This window comes from Cebus imitator, unplaced genomic scaffold (assembly GCF_001604975.1).
Source record: "Cebus imitator isolate Cc_AM_T3 unplaced genomic scaffold, Cebus_imitator-1.0 Scaffold79, whole genome shotgun sequence".
NCBI lineage: Eukaryota > Metazoa > Chordata > Mammalia > Primates > Cebidae > Cebus > Cebus imitator.
In genome coordinates, this window is record NW_016107394.1 from 7,708,864 (window position 1) to 7,717,942 (window position 9,079).

Consider the following 9,079-nt stretch of genomic DNA (forward strand, 5'->3'; position numbering starts at 1 on the left):
TTTTAGTAGAGACGGGGTTTCACCATGTTGACCAGGATGGTCTCGATCTCTTGACCTCGTGATCCACCCGCCTCGGCCTCCCAAAGTGCTGGGATTACAGGCTTGAGCCACCGCGCCCAGCCCAATTTTTAATGTATACAATCCTAATAAAGCATCTAAACAGATTTTTTCATGTACATCCAATAGTTACCATTCTGTTTTTCTCTCACTTGTGCCATATATGTTGTATGTAATATGTGATTTAATTTGAAAATAAATATATTGGCTGCATTTATTCTACCCTGTAGTGCTATACCAAATAGTCTCTGAAAAATAAATGCTATGTATCTTATCCAAATTAATCTATTCACTCTAAAAACCCTCAAAACTGTCCTGCTTCAGAAGTGGTCCACATCTGACTGAGCTCTACAACTAGTCACAAGGATTCAGCCTTAGACTGTCGGTTTTTCTTTTCTAACATAATATTATAAAGATAGAGAAAGAATCAAAAGTAATCAGGGAAATGGTATTTCTAAAATAATATTTTTAGAAATCTAGAACTATCTAGTGGTAGGATAAATCAACTCATGAGTTCCCCATTAATGAAGGCATTCAAAGAGAGATGTGGTTACCTGCTTGTCCTTTCCAGGCTACCAGAAGAGAAATTGTGATTTAGACCACGGTTTGGACCACAAGCCTCCTTTTTGGTTTCTGGTTATAACTTCCCAAACTTTTATTCAACCCTTCCTTTTCACATTGACTTTCAAACTTTCAGTTTCTTCATCTTAAAGGAGACAATAAAACATAACTTGCTCTTTTGCTGTTAAAAAAAAAAAAAGATAACCTACAAAGAAGCAATTGAAGTACGGTTTTAATAGCTACAATGAAAGCCAATAAGACAGTAAATAATTAGCAGAATTTGATGATAATAAACCCCATAATAATGAAAATTTGGATCCACCATGCTTGATTATTAATGACCAATTACTCACTAATGATTGGCAGCCTTCTGTCTAGTTCTATTCTCAAACCAGGTGGGATAAACTTCTATCTTCTGAAAGGATGGGGTAGGGGACATAGTGAGGTTTGGAAGGAAAAGTCAGCACTCTATCTCAGGAAACAGGGAGCCAGAGATGACTCTTTTATTTCCAGTATTATTCTTGCCCAATCTCTTTTGATTAAACTCACTAAATAAGCCTCAGGTAAATATGAGACCACTACAATTGCTGTCAATGTTCTGGAAGTCCTAGCCAGTGAGACAGGATCCAGAACTGGCACCCTTTGACATTTATTTTGGAGCAGAAAGCCACCACCACAACCATGTGATGCCAAATCACAACCAGGATGAGCAAATATTTTAATTATAGAGACAGACCACTGGAACTTCTCATCAATCAGCTAGACAGGCTCAGGAAACTCATTTATTTAATTATCACAATAAGCCCACTCTTCTTTTTACCAAGTTAAAAATATTCATCCTCAGTAATCTTATTGTGAGGGGATTTTATGGTATCTTAAAAGTGATCAAATAAAATAATTTCGGTTTAGAACTGTGCACTCAATCACCAATACCGTATTGCAAGATGAGGGTAAAATAAAAATATCTTTAGATAAATAAAACTTAAGAAATTTGGCACACACATAGGCCTACCAAAGGCACTTCTAAAGGACATGCTTCAGGAAGAAAACAAAAAAAATACTAGTGAATTATTTTGAAACACCAGAAGAATGGTGAGCAAACAAGATGATAAACATGCATGTAAGTCTAAATAAATAATTTCTGTAAAAGTCCTATTAATAATAATGTCTAGTTTGTGGAGTTTATCAAAAAGGAAGACTAAAACATTGGATTCTCATCCACCTTAGAACAGAAGGGAATTTCTTCAACCTAATAAAGGGCATCTCAAAAAACCCTACATCGAACATTATATTTAGTGATTAAAAAATTAAATTCTTTCCTCTTAATGTCAGAAACAAGACAGGCATTTCCACTGTCACCACTATTTATAATTATACTGAAGAACTGAAGGTTCCACCTTGTATAATGAGGTCAATCATTTAATAAATAATCTTGGAAATGAAGAAATAAAACGTTCTCTTCATAGATGACATGTTTTATACTTAGAAAATACCAAAGACTCTTCAAAAAATTAATGAAACTAGTTGGTGAGTTTAGTAAAGTTTTAGGATGCAAGGTCAATATACAAAAATTAATTATAGTTCTACATACTATACTATAAAATTCTATTCTATAAAATTAATTATAGCTTTAGATACTATAAAATTTGATTTTGAATTGTTCATAATTAGTATGAACAATTGGAAATCAAATTTTAACATGAAGCACTATTTACAATAGCACCAAAATATGAAATGCTTAAGTATAAATCTATCAAAACATGTACAAAATCTGTATGCTGAAAACTGCAAAACATTATCTGAAAATATCACAGATAACTAAATAAATAGAAAGATATACTGTGTTCATGGATTGGTGGACTCAATATTGTTAAGATGTCAGTTCTTTCCAATCAATATCTGAGCAAAAATTTTGTAGAAATTTATCAGCTGATTCCAAAATTAGATGGAAAGACAATAGACTAAGACTAGCCAAAAGAATTTTGAGAAAGAATAATAATAGCAATGTTGAAGAATTCACAATACCCAATTTCAATACTACAGTAATTAAGATGGTGTACTGCTGATAAATAAATGCAGACACATAAATCAGAGACAGCCCAGATGTAGACCCACAAATTTTAATATGATCAAATGGAGAAAGGATCTTTTTTTACAAACACTGCTGGGATAATTGTAATTCCATATTTTTGAAAAGCTGATCTTGATCCATATATCACACCATATAGAAAGTAATTTGGCACTATTTCATAAAGCTAGACACATACTTACAATACAACACAGCAATCTAGGTAATTACCCAAACAAATGGAAGATTGTGTCAAACACAAAAGACTATATACTGTATTATTTCACTAATACTAAATTCTGGAAAAGGTAAAACTATAGTGACTGAAACTAGATAGATGGTTGCCTAGAATTGAGGATTGAAGGAAGGTACTCACTGCAAAGGGCCATGAGGAACTTCTGGCAATGATCTATATCTTGATCATGGTCACAGATACATGACTGTAAATTTCAAAGCTTACTAAATGTTACACATAAAATGGGTAAATTTTATTGTAAGTAAATTATTCCTCAATCAAACTAGGGAAAAGTGAATTGGCTAAATTATTCCTCACATTCCTTGAATTCAGTTTGACTTACTTGAGTCATTTTTTGACTAAGAATCATCCACGTCCACCCTTCTTCAAACAGTACTATTTCCTGTATCATCAACTGTTGTTCAGCCTTTATTAAGAGTGCACCACTATTTTCTCCAGAATTTTCTTTGATGATCATATTACTTTTGCTGCTTACCTGACTATAAGATGCCTTCTGACTTCAGATATATTAAAATGTGGAAAAAAAAGTACATCTTAGAATTGAAATGTGATAGAATGAAACAAGGTTTAAATACCGGTGAAATGAACTTTGTAATTATTATGTAATAATCTCTATCTTGAGTAACGCTTTTGGTTGTCAATGTTACCTGATATAAATATAACTAACGTGATATTCTTTTGACTTTGCTGATATATCTTTTCCCCACCTTTTTACTTTGAGAGATGAACTTTGCCTTTACAATTAAAGGGCTCTAGAGAGCTAGTGTTGCTGTTCAGCAGTGTCTATGATGTCTGGTGGAGGTAGATATTTGACAGAGCAGTAACAGTACCTTTAAGATAAGACTTTATAAGTAAACAAGACACACCTCCAGGGATCCCCAGAAATATCTGAGGAACATTGCAGAAGTGGCTAATGTCCTCTGCAAGCATGTGGAGCAAAAGCCACTGACATCTGAATATTAATGTAATGATTCCTGTCTCTGTTCTCAATTGACTTTATCCAGAATACATATACAACATATAAAAATGTACTTAAAAGCCAGGAAAAATTCTACTAACATGTTAGCCTGGATTATCACGAATAATCAAATCTGTATGTTCTATTTCACTACAATTAACACATATTACCTTTGGAATATTTATAACACTAAAAGTAAAATGAGAGAAATATAAGATAATCCATCTAAAATATAATGGAAAGATTGGGCAATAGGGAGACTGGAAAAAAAAAAAAGGCCTCTAAATTTGGCAAGAAAGAAGTCACTGACGGCTCAGGAAAAATATTTATAGTAAAGTACAAGAACTAGGAGCCAAATTAAAGGGAAATTAGTGAAAATCAATTACTCTCAACAGTATGTTTGAGGAATTTGGGGCCAAAGGGTAGTTGCATATTTCTTTTGAATCAGTCCATATCCAAAAATCTAAGGCTTAGGCCTGCCCAACTAAACTGCCTCATGCTGATTGCTTTCTGTATATCACTTTAAATTTTTACCCTGTCATCTCTTTTTATCAGATTGTTTTCACAATCTGATAAAAGGTCAAGAGAGTCCTGTCACACAACTTGGCCCAGATACTCACTTTGACACCCACTGACCATGTGGCCTTAACTGTTCTGACCTCCATTTTCCCTGTTCTGGCTCCTGCCACCTCTCCAGCAACCTCAACACCCCACTCTGAGTTCTTCCAGGAACATCATTCAGGCATTCACTCACTCATTCATTTTTTCAATCAGTGAATATAATTGAGCACCTGTTGTGAACTTGAGGTTGAAAAAACAGCAGTGAACACTGTATAAAGTTATCTCTGTTTCTCCCAACAGCCTTGCCCAAGCAGTTCCTTGTGTCTGGAATGCTCTTTTCTGGCTAACTCCCACCAACCCTCAGGTACCATCTCTCCCAGGAAGGACATCTCCCCACCACTATCCCCAGATGTGGCCAATAACTGAAGGCAGAGTTGTAGAAACGTAACCACAGACTTGTAAGCAAGAAATAACTGCTAGTGTAAGCTGTTGAGAGTTGGGGGGGCTATTTGTTACACAGCATCATTGCAGCAAATGCTGACCAATACAAACAGGCAAGTTCTAGCTTCAAGCTTCAGGACTGGGACATTGTGAATCAACACTTAGTGTTTTTAGCCAGGGTGGACCAATGCTAAGCAGATGTTCTCAGAAGAGACAAAGTCTGAGACTGAGGGAGACCTGGGTGTGAGTCCTTGCATTGTCATGCAGGGATAGTAAAAAGCCTAGTGATTAAAAAAAACACATTCTCTGGAATCAAGTTGCTTGGGTGCAAATCCCAGTGCTGCCACTTATAAGCCATGTAACCTGGGACTAGTTCCTTAACTTTTGGGCCTCATCTGTGAAATTGAAATGATTCTAGTACCAGCCTCACAGGGGCATTAAGTTGATTCAGTGAGCTAATATATGTGATGTGCTATGAGTCACTACTTTTCAGTCATTGTGGGTGAGCTTGGCTTGGCAACTTTACTTCCAGAACCTTGCCATGTATCCAGCACACTTTGTGTTCTTCAGATTATTAGAAACTCTAGCTGGCATGTTGTAGCTTTCTAGGCACCAAAACCTTCTTGTACTGTCTCCATACCAACTGCAAGCATAGACTCTGGAGTTGGACACACTCAAGTTCTAATGTGGTGACCTCGGGCAAGTGATTTAATTCTCTTTGCTCATCTGTAAAATGACAGCAGTAACTTCACATGCCTCTGAGGGTACGGTGAGTATCAAATGAAATAGTGTATTTTTTACAGAAACACTTAGCACAGCCCCTGGCTCATAGATGGTGTTATTGGCTCTTCTTGGAGAGAGGTGACCTATTGAAGAGCCATCTGCTTCTGGGCATAAGCCTGCAGGGAAGGTGTGACCAGAGCAATCTACTCTTGCCAGTGGGACCCTTTGAGCCTTTTTCCCAAGGGTGGCAAGAGCCAGGCACGGAGAATCAGCAGAGCCCACCTAGTACCTCCTTCTCCTCTATCTCCTAGCTGTCTGGCTTGATCCAGAAGACTCATGAGGACCCCCTTCTTGTGCAGAAGCTCCTGGATGGAACCCATCTATACAATGGCCCCATCTGCCAGCACCATGATCTAATCAGCCTGGGGTAGGATGTGGAGTGTGTGGGTCACAAGAATCTCTGTCAGGGCAGGGAAGGGTTAGAAGTTAACACACATGTGGCCACGTTCTATGGCTCATGCCTGCAATCTCAGCACTTTGGGAGGCCAAGGTGGGTGGATCACTTGTGGCCAGGAGTTCAAGACCAGCTAGCTCAACATGGCTAAGCCCTGTCTCTACTAAAAATACTAAAATGAGCTTGGTATGGTGGCACACACCTGTAGTCACAGCTACTTGGGAAACTGAGGCATGAGAACCACCTGAAGCTGGGAGGCGGAGGTTACAGTGAGCTGAAATTGCACCATTGCATTCCATCCTAGGTGATGGTGCAAGACTCCATAAAAGGAAGAAAGGAAGGAAGGGAGGGAGGGAGGAGAGAGGGAGAAAGAAAAAGAGGGAGGGAGGGGAAGGGAAAGAGGAATAAAGGGAAGGGGAAAGAAAGTAAGAAAAGAAAAGGTATACACATGTGCTTGGCCAGCCTCCTGGAGCAGGGGGTAAGGGTGGGAGTATTGTCCCTGGACTCAGAGTGGGGAGAGCTCCCCTTCTTGTGTTCCTGTCATCTTTCTTGAAAATAGCATTTCCAAACAGAGAAACAGAGGGGACTCCTTCAGCCTATCTCAAGACAAAGAGTCCATCTGACCAAGGCCAATCATCCAAGGCAGAGCTGTAGTAGTTAAACCACAGACGCATAAGCAAGAAACAGCTGCTGTTGTAAGCTGATGGAATCTGAGGGGTTGTTTGTTATGTAGCATCATCACAGCAAAAGCTGACCAATACAAAGAGGAAAATTGGACTCTAGTGGAAGGGGGTGGTGAGAGAAACTTGAGTTAGGACTGGATGCTAAGGGGATCCTCTGACTTTGCCCTGTGCCCTCTGACACATGTTCCCAAACTTACTCTTCCCTGGAGTAGCCCACCAGGCCTGATGACCTCGTTGAAGATGTGCTGGTTGATGTGGGCCTCCAAAGCCACCAGGGGGTCATCCAGCAGGTACACAGCCCAGGCGAGGCTCAGCTGCTGCTTCTGAGAAATTCATGCCCTGTGGCCACAAAGGAAAAGTGTCCTGAGTCTGCATCTACAGGGTGAAAGTGGGGAGCCCAGGCAGCAGCAGGTTGGGGCACATCTGCCCATCAGGGTGAGGTGTCACTCCCCATGTCTGTCCCCTGGGAACATGCTCAGCTTCAAAGGCACTCACTCCCAAGCCAGCATCCCCTCCATCCTTACCAACCTCATTTCTCCCCTTCCCAGCACACTTCCTGGAGGAGTTACCTGTGCTTCCCAAGCTACTCTGTCTCCCACTCACTCTGTGTATCCATTTGAGTCCAACTTCTGTTCCCTTTCTCAACTGAGACCACCTTCAATGAGTACACCATTCATTTCCCTATTCCATTCATTTACCTATTCCACTGAAAAGTGGTAACATTTCAGTCCTACTTTTTTTTAAATTTTAATTGATTTATTTTAGTTTTTATTGATATGTAACAGTTGTACCTATTTGAGGGGCACAGGCTATATTTTGAGACCTGTACAGCAGTGGTCCCCAACATTTTTGGCACCAGGGATCGGTTTTGTAGAAGACAACTTTTCCATGGACCTGGGGGTAGGGGGGTGGTTTCAGGATGATTCAAGCACATTACATTTATTGTGTACTTTACTTCTATTATTGTTATTATTATTATTATCATTATTATTTATTGAGATGGAATTTTGCTCTTGTCACCCAGGCTGGAGTGGAATGGCATGATCTTGGCTCACTGCAACCTCTGCCTGCTGGGTTCGAGCAATTCTCCTGCCTCAGCCTCCCAAGTAGCTGGGATGACAGGTGCCTGCCACCACACCTGGCTGATTTTTTGTATTTTTAGTAGAGATGGTGTTTCACCATGTTGGCCAGGCTGGTCTTGAGCTCCTGACCTCAGGTTATCTGCCTGCCTCACCCTCCCAAAGTGCTGGGATGTTAGGCATAAGCCATTGTGCCTGGCCTTCTTCTATTATCACATTATAAAATATAACAAAATACCTACACAACTCACCATAATGTAGAATTGGTGAGAGCCCCAGCTAGTTTTGCTGAAACTAGATGGTCCCTCTGGGGGTAATGGGAGACTGTGATAGATCATCAGGCATTAGATTTTTATAAGAAGCATGCAGCTGCAGGGCATGGTGGCTCATATCTGTAATCCCAGCACTTTGGGAGGCCAAAGTGGGTGGATCACAAGGTCAGGAGTTTGATACCAGCCTGGCCAACATGGTGAAACCCCATCTCTATTTTAAAAATATAAAAATTAGCCATGCATGGTGGTATGTGTCTGTAATCCCAGCTACTCAAGAAGCTGAGGCAGGAGAATGGCTTGAACCCGAGAAGTTTAGGTTGCAGTGAGCCAAGAGTGCTCCACTGTACTCCAGCCTGGCAACAGAGTGAGACTGCATCTCAAAAAAAAAAAAAAAAAAAAAAAAGAAGCATGCAGCCGAGATCCCTTGCATGTGCTGTTTACAGTAGCGTTTGCACTCCTACGAGAATCTAACACTGTCACTGATCTAGAGGTGTAGCTTAAATGGTGATGCAAACAATAAGGAGTGGCTGTAAGCACAGATGAAGCCTCACATGCCTGCCTGCTGCTCACTTGCTGTGCTGCCTGTCCAGTTCCTAACAGGCCTCATACTGGTACTGATTCATGGCCAGGGGGTGTGGGGATCCCTGATGTAGACAGTATGTAATGATCATATCAGGGTAACTGAGATAGTCATCACCTCAAATATTTATCTTTTGTATTGAGAACACGACAAATCTTGTCTTCTAGCTAAATTGAAATTTACAAATAAATTCTCATTTACTATGATTTCCCTTGTGTACTATTGATTACTATCACTTATTCCTTCTATCTAGGCCTTCTTGTATTTCATGCATTTCTTTTTAAAATTATTTTTATTTATTTTTGATACAGAGTCTCGCTCTTCTATCCATGATGGAGTGCAGTGGCATGATCTCGGCTCACTCCAACCTCCACCTCCTGGGTTCA